Source organism: Nannobrachium achirus, assembly GCF_963921795.1.
Source record: "Nannobrachium achirus genome assembly, chromosome: 15".
Classification (NCBI taxonomy): Eukaryota; Metazoa; Chordata; class Actinopteri; order Myctophiformes; family Myctophidae; genus Nannobrachium; species Nannobrachium achirus.
In genome coordinates, this window is record NC_137822.1 from 2,359,556 (window position 1) to 2,372,722 (window position 13,167).

Genomic DNA, 13,167 nt, shown 5'->3' on the forward strand with positions numbered 1-13,167 from the left:
CATCTGAGTGAGTGTCCTCTGTCACACACTGTAGTGGACTACGTGACAGGGTGTCCGCTACAGTCAAGGTCTTGCCCGGTGCGTATTCAGCCGTTGGTTTGAATCTCATTAATCTCATTAACAGTCTCTGGCACCGTATTGGAACATTGTCCAGGTCCTTTTTGTTCATTAGTGGCACTAAGGGCTTGTGATCGGTGACGAGCTTGAAGTTATCAAGGCCCACAAGGTATTTTTCGAACCTTTCGCACGCCCAGACGCTCGCCAGGCACTCCTTTTCGATCTGGGCGTACCTGGTTTCGGCCTCAGATAGACGACGTGAACAGTAAGCGACTGGCTTCCAGTCTCCATCGTGTTGTTGCAGCAACACTCCGCCGATGCCATAGCTGCTGGCGTCAGCCGACACAGTAGTAGGTAGAGTCACGTCATAGAATTTCAGAACTGGAGAAGTAGACAGGATGTCTTTGATGCGCTGGAACGCCTCCTGCTGTGCGTGGTCCCACGTCCATGCAGTTTGGGATCTCAACAGTTCATAAAGTGGCTGACCCACTGTAGACAGGTGTGGGATATACTTTCCCAGGTACGTGAACATGCCCAGGACTGGCCTCAACTCCTGCACGTTCTGTGGTGATGGTAGCTCTCTGATGGCTTTGACTTTATCAGGATCGGGTTTCACACCTGTTTTGTCGATCACCTGGCCAAGAAAGTGAAGTTGGTTCTGCCTGAACACACACTTGTCTCTGTTCAGCTTTAAGCCAGCTGACTCCACTCTCTCCAGCACCTGTCTCAGGTACTGGTCGTGCTGTTCTGGAGTGTTTCCGTAAACCAGAATATCGTCCATGTAGACGGCTACTCCATCAAGACCATCTAGAGTCTCGGTCATTTTCCGTTGAAAGATTTCTGGAGCACTTGTAATTCCGAATGGGAGTCGCTTGAAGCAGTATCTCCCGAGGGGTGTTATGAAGGTGGTTAGCTTGCTGCTGTCGGGGTGTAGAGGTATCTGCCAAAACCCTGAGGCAGCGTCCAGTGACGTGAACATTGTAGCTCCACTCAGTTTTGCAGTTATTTCCTCAGCAGTTGGGAGGACGTACCTCTCTCTCTTTACAGCCTCGTTAAGCTTTTTCAAGTCTACGCAGATGCGCACTTTGCCGTTCTTCCTTGGAACTGGCACCATCGGTGCACACCAGTCTGTAGGCTCGGTCACCTTTTCAATCACATCGTTTCCCTCCATACGCAGTATCTCCTCATTAACTTTCTGTACGAGAGGTAGGGGGACCCTGCGTGCTGTGTGCACTGCATACGGCTCAGCATTCTCCATTAGCTGTATCTTTACTGGGTCTGTTTTTAGAGTTCCATGCTCCCCAAACGCATTGTGCACTTCTTCAATGCGCTTCACCAGGCCCATAGCACATGCAGTGTCTCTGCCTAGCAGATTGTTTGCAGTTAGGCTGCGGATCACATACACTGGGAATGAGTAATGCTTCTCTTTGTACTGTGCAGTAGCTTGAAACTTCCCCACACAAATTAACTGACCCCCTGGGCTACTCATTGGTGGGATGTTTGACTGCACCAGTTGCTGCTTAGGGCATAGCATGTGGAATGTCTCTTCCTCCATAATATTCAAATCTGCCCCAGTATCAATTTTGAATTTAACTGGTGTCTCTCCAATAAGGATCTGCACAGTCCACTTGTCATTATCTCTGTTTGTATTAGTGACTGCACCTAGGAAGTAAGGGGTCTGTGAAACAGTCTCTGTCTCTTCTGTCACTTCTCTGACTGCCTTTGTATGACATTTAATTTCCCAATGACCCACCTTTTTGCATTTATTGCACGTTGATTTCAGAGCTGGGCACCTTTCTTGGTCTTTGTGCTGTGTTTTTCCACATCTTCCACATTTTGGCCATTTTGGTCCTCCTTGCTCTCCACTCTGATTTTTATTTTTCCAGTGAGGTTTTCCTCTGTATGCGGATTTACCGCGTCCGCGGGCGATTTCCTGCACCGCTGAGCACGCCTCTGCCTGTTGCTGGTGCACTTGTGCATTCACCTCTTCGGACTGGCGCACAGTCTGTATCGTTTGAGTCAGTGTCAACGCAGTCTCCAGCTGCAGTTTGCGTGACAGGTCTTTGTCCTGAATTCCTATGACTAGGCGGTCACGTATGTTCTCTTCCCTCGCTGCCCCAAAGTCACAGTGTTCGGATAGATCGTACAGAGCTCTAATAAACATTTCCACTTTTTCACCGGGCCGCTGTCCTCTTTGATAAAAGCAGGCGCGCTCGTGAATCACATTCCGTTTAGGATAGAAGTAGCCGTCGTATTTGTCTAACACGACGTCGAACTTTTTCTGGTCATCCGCAGATAACGCAAATGATTTGAAAATGTTTTCAGCCTCCGGGCCCATCGCGTAGATCAGACAACTGACCTGCACCTCCTCGTCCTCTTTGTTGAGTTTCGTCGCCAGTCTATAGCGCTGGAAGCGTTGTTTCCAGTCAGCCCATTCAGTCGGGCGGTCGAACGAAAAACTGTCAGGGGGATTAAACTTGGCCATTTCCTCGAAGCGAAGCGTCCGTCCAGTGCTTCTGACACCATGTAATGAATGGCAATGTCCACACAGTAGTTATAATCCAAACAGAAGTAGGCTTTACTTAAACGTTAGGCAGAGCAGCAGTATCAACAACAGACTAGTACAGAGTGGCTGGCGCGCAAGCCCCCAGAACCCTGGGGGCGCTTTGAAGCAAAAAGTACATGGTGGCCGTTTGAGGTATGGCAGTTGGGTCAACTATTCATAAATCTCATGAACGCGCCTTTTGGCTCCACCCCCTCCACTCCAGACAGCTGAATCCTCTGTTCCTCTCTGGAGCGGAGAACAGCGCACCTCGCTCTGACCGCATTAAACCAGGAAATAACCATAGCGACTTCTCCTTATTACTTAATATTCTGTGTTTATTAAATATAGATACCTTCCTGAATCTCTTAGTTACAACAACATTGTTCTTATAAAACAGTTGGTTTACTCATTAGTATTAGTTATTACGATTTTAGCGTTTTGTCATGTTGACAGAGGCTGTCTGCCATTGACTTTGCATTGGGTTCTGAAAAGTCCGAATCAATTTTCTATCTTTTTTTTAAATAGAAGCTTTACGTGAAATGTAAATGAAGATTTGCTATCAAAATGGCATTTAAATGAGATACATACATGGTTTGATAACCTACAAGTAGGCGAAAGCCATTTCTGAGTAGGCCTATGTCTGTCTCATAGTTATAATAAGTGGGTCTGTCTCATGGTCATCATCCCAGTGCCACCCCATCCCTTGTTATGAAGAAAGGGGCCAAGTTTTACATCGTTCTCACATCATTTAACAAGCTTTTTGAATGACCTAAAAGGTATGTATATCAGATTTTCTTTTTCACACTCAACAAATGAAAGTTGATCTGTCAAATTACTTGAGTAGGCCTATGTGTATTGATTTATGTTCTCAAAAAGAGCATTGGGGAAATCAACAATCATCAAGAAAGAATAGGCTACTGCAGTGTTTCTCAAACTTTAACATTTCAAGGTATCCCCTTAACTCGAACAGCGTACACATGGAACCAAATGAAACCGTAACAGCGTACAAATGGAACCAAATCAACCCGTCAGGTTTCATTTGGTTTCCATTTCCACCCTTCAGGGTTCATTTGGTTCCACTGTCAGAGTTACAGACTTCTATGGGTCAATTTAGACCCCCATAAAAGAACCGAGTCCCTGAAATCCACATTGAGAACCACAGGCTATGTACCAAAGACAAAGGCCTAGCATACTTTAATCTATTCTAGAGCCTTATTAGGTTTTTCAGCCAAGGGACCCCTTAGCTGAGAGTGAGATGAAGCAGGGACCCCCTCAAAATTGTAATCAACTGTACAATAAAATATGTTGCAGCTTAAACTTCTGGATAGATTTAATAGTTTCATAGATTGGTTTGACAGCACTGTCAGTGTCATCACTGCTGGATTAATGTGAATGTGTTGTTTTTTTTTGGACATTTAACCAAACCCTCAATAGAAAACTTTCACTCTGTACTTGTATACTGTTATCCTCGCGCTAGGGTTCAAGTGGTTAATGCAAAACATACATAATCTATTCCTATCGCATATAATATCCTATGATTGAGTGTGTTCTGCGTGCTGAGAATAGCAGAAAGGTTTTTAACAGAATGTTTCACATTATCCTTCTAGAATTCTAAGAATCCCAATGGCTTCTACATCCTCTGCAAGCCAGGAGAGATCCAGTCCGAGAGAACGTAAGTCTAAAATTAAATAAACAACTTCATTGAGCCTTATTTATATCTGTTGGCATACTGCCACCGCCTGACACAAAATGGTAGTGTAGACCTAATGATGAGTTGTGGTACTGGACTGCTTGGATTAAGCTATATATCAGTGGTGTAAAGTAGCGAAGTACACCTACTTACTGTAGCCTACTTATAAAATGTTGTGGTATTTGTACTTTACTTGAGTATTTCCAAGCGGTTTCATGCCAGAGGATTTCTGAGGATCATAGGTATTTTGTATACCTTTGTATAAAATACCTATGAGAGTGGAATCCGCGTTCCGCCAATGCATTTCAATAAGAAGGGAGCGTTTTTTGCAGAAATCCTCTGCTGGCATGAAACCGCTTCACTCTCATTGAAATGCATTGGCGGAACGCGGATTCCACTCTCATAGGTACTTTGGTGTGAGGGCAGCCTTACAGAGTATTTCTATATTGCAGTATCGATACCTTTACTTGAGTTAAGATTGTGAGTACTTTTTCCACCACTGGTAAATGAAGGGTGTGTGTGTGTGTGTGTGTGTGTGTGTGTCATTTTTGTACAGGTTTCCAAACAGTGGTTCAGAATTCATTTGCAAGTGTGACTCGCGTCATGGCAACCACTTTGTCCCTTTTATGCCCATATATGGAGATCCCTGATGTCATCAATAGTATTAGGCCTATATCTGGGAATGCCCATATATGGACATATTGTGTCAGTCTCATGATAACCAGTGTGGTTGTCGCGATGCAAGTCACACTTGCAAATTAATTCCATCCTTGTCCCATTCATGCCCTCATATGGAGATACCTGATGCCATATCTGGGGATGCCCATACAGTACTGTAGGACCTATATGTGTCTGGCTCTGCCGTTTCAGCATGACCTTGCTTCACACCCTTAGGGCATACCATGGGAGAGATAACAGACAATTCTTCTAGATTCTCTAATTGTGTAGACTTGGGTGCTTTGAAAATTGGAGATACAAGGTTTTCTGATGATTTGAAGTTTCCGAACAAGTAGGTAAGGATTTAGAAGGCATTTTTAGAATTGTCCTCAGTCCTAAATTTCACGTCCATCGCAACAGGTGTACCTGACCAACGGCTCGCTGGTGGTGTGCGGCAGCCGCTACCGCAGCATCTGCTCGCTGCTCAACCTCACCAACGTGGAGCAGCAGCTGTACAACGCCGACAGCATCCTCCAGGACCTCCACGAGTGGGCGGTGTTCGAGAGCCTGGTGGAGGCGTCCATGATGCAGACGGCGCCCTTCGTGCTCAAGTACCTGCACGACTTCCGCCACGCCTTCAAGGTTTGTGCTTTTCCATTCGTTTTGCCTTTGCCAAGAATGGACGAGTATAAGTGCACTTTTGTCCCAAGAGTAGTAGGCTCTATGCACAGCTGCCATATTGGAAAGCAACTGGGCCCCTTCCTTACTTCCTTCCCAGGTGTTGATACTAATGAAGGCTCTGTTCCATTCTGGTCAAACAGAGTCAGGGTGCTGCTATTGTGCATGTGGGTCTCAAAGTGTCCTTGAGGGGGTTCCAAAACACCTCTGAAGGAAGTAAGGACGAGGCCTAATTTCTTTCCAATATTGCTGCTGTGCATAGAGCCTATTATGTTCCTTAACTCCATGACTAGCCGCTAGGCCTGTGAACTGTACTAATGGTTGTAGTTTTAGTTATTTATTTATGAACAAAGGGTTATTATCATCCCTCTTTTTGGGATAACTAATAACTAATAACTTTGTGCCCGGGTAGCTCAGTCGGTAGAGCTCTTGCCTTTGTACCGCAAGGTCATGGGTTCGATTCCGGGCACCGCCAACTCAGCGTATGAGTAGCACGGCTTGGCAAGTCGTGCGGCAAGTACTGGGAGCTGATGGTAGGTGTGGCGCTCCACCTCAGCAGTCCATCTCCCAGGGGTCTAGCGCATTGTAACGGGGACAGACTCCCGCGTGTTACCGGCTGATACCGACAATAAGCCACTCCCGACCTACTTGTTGTTGTCTTTGTCTTTTTGGGATGTGTTTTTAACTAACCTGGCTGTATGAATCAATACATTTATAAATTCAAATAAAACACATCAGGAGTCAATAATAATAATACAATGTAAATAAAAATAATAATATTATAAACATTATATTAAAGTGTTATTTTGTAATCCACAGACAAAAGGATCTGGCTTATTGGAAGCAGTTACATCCGGCGTGGGAAGGAGAGAGCCAAGCAGACAATGGGAACCAACTTAGGACTGGATGCTGCCCAGGTCTGGTGGTTTGGCTGGGGAGGATTGAGATGGCACCAATTCCTCGACTTCTTCTACCAATCCCTGGGAGGAAGAACAGCCCCGGATGTCCTTCTGATCACGTCCACCCAGAGTCAACTCAAACAAAGGGTCAAACTCGTTCTTCTGCTATACCACCAAAAGTGTAACACCTTACCGAAGGCCTTAAAGGAGTGTAAATCCCAACATCCTTTAAAATCGCCCCGAAAAACCACCTACAGGCAGCACTCGTAACTGTTAAAAACAAACCTTGCCCAGCCCCTGACCCTTCTATTGTAAATATCTACTGTATATAATTTTCCTGCACTGTTTTCTTTTTTTTCTGACTATCTACTGCATAGTACTGTGTTCTATCCTTCTGTCATTCAATGTTGTATGAGATTCTTAAGTGGTTTCGTGTGTAAATAAGTCAAGTGCTTTCTAGGATCTTGTGTATCAATAAATCATTAACACTTTGAACATCGACCAGAATGAGTTTTTTTTTAATGTGTGACCTCTAGTAGGCCTACTTCTGGTTTATACAAAATAAATCCTTTGTGATACATTTGTTGGTTGTCTGATAAATATTGGATCATAATCATTATATCTAAATTCATAAAGTATTCATAAACTTATCTGTGGTCTCTGAACCAGGTTTGGTTTGGTTAATTGGTTTAGTTTAGTAATACTCTAGTTAGGCTAGTTAAGGTTTGGACTATAGCCAGGATGGCCACAGACCAGGACCATATGACACACAATAACACTATTTGGAATGAACTTCACTTTATTTCACATGTAAAAACGTTAGACCATTGTCAATGGTGTGTATAAACCATAACAGTTAATTTCATAGAGGTATACATTAACTAATTTACCTCAGAAACTTCAAGCAATGGACTTGGTTATCAATATGGATTCCACTTTGGTATTAAATCTATTCCAGTGTTTCTCAAACTTTCACATTTTCAAGGTCTCCCCTTAACTCTTTACAGCATACAAATGGAACCAAATTAACCAAATGTTGGTTCCATTTGTACACTGTCAGTATACACTTGTATGGGTCAAATTAGACCCCACAGAGTCCCTGGAATCCACTTTGAGAACCGCTGATCTATTTGAAATGCATTCTGTTTGTTTGTTTACAGTGGTCTTCAACGTTTTCAGGCCAGGGACCCCCACACTGATGGGGAGATGGAGCAGGGACCCCCTACCTTGGGGGTCCCTGCCTTGGGGGTCCCTGCTCCATCCAACATGCATGTACAAGTGGCTGTACCTCTGCCATTTATAAACATACCTTAATAACTGAGAACCAATGTCAATACTATCAATCTATCACTAACAATCTGTCAATTGCACAATAATCATGTATACAAGCTATTCAAAAGAGACAGAATCATGTTTTTTGTTATATTTAAAGACAAATTATTATTTTTCTTTCTTTTTTTAAATAAAAATAAAAAATATATAACGTTTTCTTTTTTCTTTTTTTTCCAACAATTTCACGGACCCCCTGCAGTGTCCCCGCGGACCCCCTAGGGGTCGCGGACCCCCTGTTGAAGACCCCACTTTAGAAGGCTAATCACATATGCAACGTAAATATAAAAATGATGTTAAATATAACCACTAAATATCAAAAATATATTAAACCCAATAATGAATTCGTTAAACCATGAAATACACAATGGTTAATTAATTCAACGTGGAGTTACACTTCCAGGCGATGCCTCAGTCCAGCGGGACGTATCGAAGATCTAATCCGAGCAGAGTGCTTCTCAAGCGGGGAGAGGACGGGAGAGGAGCCGTGTACTGTGCGGCGTTTCTCTTTCTTCCCCACTAGAGAGCGTCCTCAACCTTCTAAACCAACAGAGCTCGTACTCGCGGCGCTCGTTCATGACTTGAGCCCCAGCGCGTTCACAGTGGCAGTGCTCGTTCATGACTTTGAGCCGCAGGCGCGTCCATGAAAACAAACTATGACGCAAAACGCGTCACAGGGTCAAATAGTTGACCCAATACGTCACTTTTCAGAGGCTTTTCAAACGCGGAAGTACGCTTCATGCGCTGGGTGAGCAACTCAATGCAAGTGGACGGGCGGGGATATCAGTTGCCCTCTCTATTATTGTGGCGCGCAATGCATACATAGGAGTACAACCAAAGATATTTAATTAATGAAGATAGCTCATCCTCATTGGATCCACTAGAGTGCGACATGGTACACAAATCCTACAAATTGACTCCTAAGTGGGCGCCGGCTCTGACTGCAAATCTCGCGCACGTCCTGTTCACTGGTGCCGCGAGATCCCGCGAGAGTGTGTTGCTGGGACAGCTAAAGAGCAATAATAAAGTTGATTTTCTCAGTTGTTGTGTCGCTGAAAAAAGCCACTTTAGTATGACAATTTTGTTAATATTATGTGGCTTGTGATGATCTGGTCCAATATTTAGTTCAGTGACTATAGCTTCTGAACTATTATTTTGCTCTGTGTTCACATTAGCTCTCCCATTGTAAATGAATAGACTCCAAACATGCTTCCGCCTCCTAAAAAGGTATTTACCTACGTCACACAGAAACGGGAAGTACAGGTCTTTTGCACCCTCTTGCTATCGCCCTCGTGGGTACAACATACGTCCTGACGTAATCACTATGAAACGGACCTGCTTTGCGGCAGTGTCGTGATGTTCTTAAAGGCACACTCACTCTATATATGTATATAGAACACTTAACATATATAGCATATATGACAAAAACATGTACAGGTAGGCTATATCATGTGGTCTACCAGTCTGTATGTGACGCAATCTCTGCATGCCTTTACCTCTAAACCATAAGCTATATGCACATTTTTAATGTCACCTGTTGTTTGATGGGACGAGTGCAGTTGCACAGTGCAGTTAAAACATGATCCAGTGCATGGATGACACCGTCACTGTCATCATCAGTTGATGGATTATCTGCCCACTGAGCAATAGACATCTAGACGTTGGTCTAAAATTGGTCTAATAGAGGTATAGATTTGAACGTTTTTTTTTTTTTTCAAAGCTTAAACTATAGACATTGATTAGACGTTATTTCAACGGCTATATATAGACGCGGTCTATTTATATATACGTCTATTAGACGTCTAAAATATAGACTGTCTATATATAGACGCCTATTAGAAGTCTAATCAAATAGACCGAAAACAATTTAGGGGGTGTAATACCAGCATAGAGAGTGGCATGTTGACTGATTACCTGTAATACCAGATTACAGGTTTGCTTTTAAATACAGTTCATGCCTTTTTGTGCGCGCACACACACACACACACACACACACACACACACACACACACACACACACACACACACACACACACACACACACACAGTGTGCACATAAAGTAAAACATAAACACAAGACATGAATGTTGTAGGCTACATTTACACCACCATAGCGTATCTATGTTCAGTCTGACAATCTATTTTTCACCAAAGAACAAATCAAAATCTTAAGGCACACCGGCTAGGCCTATTCATATCCCTGCGAAACAGCCTCTAGAACATGTGTGATCACTCACTATAAAAAATATACTTCATTGCTAACGGGTGGAAACCTTGTATGTCCAAAACTGTTTATTATAATTTCAAAACCATTAAAAACAGTGAAAAGACGATAGCTCTGCTATTTTCACTACTTTTGCGGGACGCTCGTGTATGCAAGGCATATGATATCCAGCTATAGGCCTATGCTGGAACCACATGTAGGGCTCTCTTGGAAGCCCCCTCGCTATGGGCGACCAGGTTTTTGCCCTGCCTGGATTTAAGGCTAGCTCAGTCAGTGTCATCTTTTAAAATCACTCTTGAAAACGTAGTTGTATACCAATTCCTTGGTATTTTCTTTCTATGAATGGACTGTTGTTTAACAGTGTCACTTTTAAACACTGTTTTCGAAAAGTGCTTTATAAAGTTATTATTAGGCTATTATGAAGTATAGGATGTATCGCGAGGCGTTGTGTGCTTGTAGATCGGCTGTTTTCACTAGTTTTGTGCGACAGAGGTCTCTGCCTGACAGTGAGGATATTCTAGTGATTATGTTGCGAGGAAAACATTGAGATCACCCACTTTGAAAACCCCTGGTGTAGAGAGCAGTACAGCTGATCAGCTGCTCACGCAGGTAGGGAGGGAGGGGTAGGCAACCTACAGTCGGCAGGCTCTTTCACCAGCACTCAGTAAGATTCCTGCAACAGTGTCCGCAAAATATATCCACCTGTTTCCGCGAGAATTTACTGTAGCATTATGTGTGGGAAACATCCGGAGAACAGCAGATATACAAGCTCACGTCTCATCGCAGATGTAACCGGTGTGAGCTTGTACATCACGCCACTCTGCTGCGACGCCGGAACTAGTAGGGAGTGAGTATGTTGTCCTAAGGGGGACTGCTCATAGGTCCGAAGGTTCATTAGTCTAAAGGTTCATTAGTCCGAATTTAGTTAGGTTTACTGAGGTTAGGGTTAGGGTTAGGCATAGTATTCTTAACAAATTCGGCTAATGAACCTTCGGACCAATGCCATGGCACCGTTCTTTCATTTAATTCAAATAATAACAAAATGGGTCTATGTTCTGACTAGTTACTATAGAGTGTTTGGTCCATATTTGGACTTCAGTCTCATCTCCTGTGAGGAGAAAAAAGCAGTTTAAAAAACTGTGTGGCAGCCAGTTTTCCTCCAATCAGGATAGAGTGGGGCCTTCCTCCAATCATGGTTGAGTGGGGGCGGGCCTTACATGCACCAATGCCTGCCCCCACCTGATCATGATTGAAGGAAGGCCCCTGCCAGTCAACTACAAGAAAACTGAAACTTAAGTGAAATCACTTAACCTAGCTTTAACTGCTGATTGGTGCGCACTACCCTACGCACCAAGGTGTGCACTGCGTAGACTACCCGTTTTGGCCGAGGGCCAAGAATTAATATCTGGCATGTGAGATCATTTTGGACAATCTTTTTGTTTTAATATTTTTTAACACAATATCAGACAAGTCTTACACACACACACACACACACACACACACACACACACACACACACACACACACACACACACACACACTCTGTAGACTATAGTTGCAACTAAAGAATGATTTACATTTATTACACATCATATGTCAGGGGGCCAAATCAGACCTGTGAATGAATTATCTTTTGGCTAAATGAAAGGTGAACTCTGAAAACCCCTGTTTTCAAGCCAGGTGGGAGGCAGAGTACATGTTCATGGATGTAAAGGGCGAACCTGTGTGTCTTCTGTGTGGATTTGATTTACTTTCTCATTTTACTATATGAAAGCAGTGATTGGTGTGGATAATAGAGCAGCAAACTGAGCTATAATAATGCATTTTCCGTTTTTTATTTTTGGATTTATCTTGCTATTAACACCTTCTAAGCCACGGGGAGCCCCTTAATGTTAAAACCGTACTATATCGCACATCCCCCCAGGGACTCTCAGCCACGTCGTACATTCCCGGACTTTGTCTTTAAAACCGGAATAAAAGCTTTTGATCCGAAAATCGGCGATCGTCTAACCTTCCCTAGTCACCACTCGTGCACTGATAGCTCATGCAGACCGTGCATGAAGCAGAGGTGACGTCAGCGCCTCTCCTTCTCCAAGGCTACTCCCAGCCATCCGTTTGCTGTCTGCACACTCGAGCTCCTACAGCAGCCATGCTTGGGGCTATGCTAGCGAAACTTTTCAGTTCTGTTCTTCAGTCACACATGGACTATTTGCGGGGACATTTACGTGAAAGGATCGCGCACGCGAAACGCACGGGGACATCGACGATCGGCCAAAACCCCCATTCTATCCCAACGGAAATCGAGAAAATCATGGTGAGTTACTGGCCTGGGGAAAAAAGAAAAAGAAAAAACAGCGGCGCTGTTCAAGATGGAGGGGCTGCGGGGTCATGTTTATAAACATAATATTATGTCTCAGATCACAATACAATAATAGAAATGTCACGGCTAATCTACCAACCACCATTCTATTTCGGACGTCAAGGTGTTAAGGGACATAATATTGATTTTTGACGGAAAATTACTTTTTTGCTGTTTGCTTGAGTGTGAACAACATTTTCACTTGACAGAGCCATAAGAAAATATCGCAACCGATTCTATTTGTTTTACTTTATTAATGTAATGATTAATGTTGCAATGTGCAATAATATAGGCTGTGTTAGGTCCAGGTTCAATATGTGCAATCATTTCAATAAGTTTTAAATAAACATTGAACCTGTCCAGCCCTCGACTTGTACCATTTTTGTTATTTTGGCCCACTGTGTTTTTGAGTTTGACACCCCTGCAGGCACTGTGGCAGTGGGGTGCGTGTTAACACTAACTTAACAGACAACATTCTACTTGCGCCAGTCTGTCTCTCTGATCTCACCCATGTTTAGACTATTTACACTGCAAAGTGATGACATTACTGTTGTTTAGACTTGAAAGGTTCTAAAGAGCGAATAAATCAAGGTAACTCTGCACTACAGGAGTAAATATGTAGATATTTTGTATTTAGTTTTTTTTGTTTGACCTCCTTTCCCCCCTTTCCCCCAGTCTTCTTCTCTTCTACTTCTTTCATCTATGGCAAATAACGATGATGGGATCAAT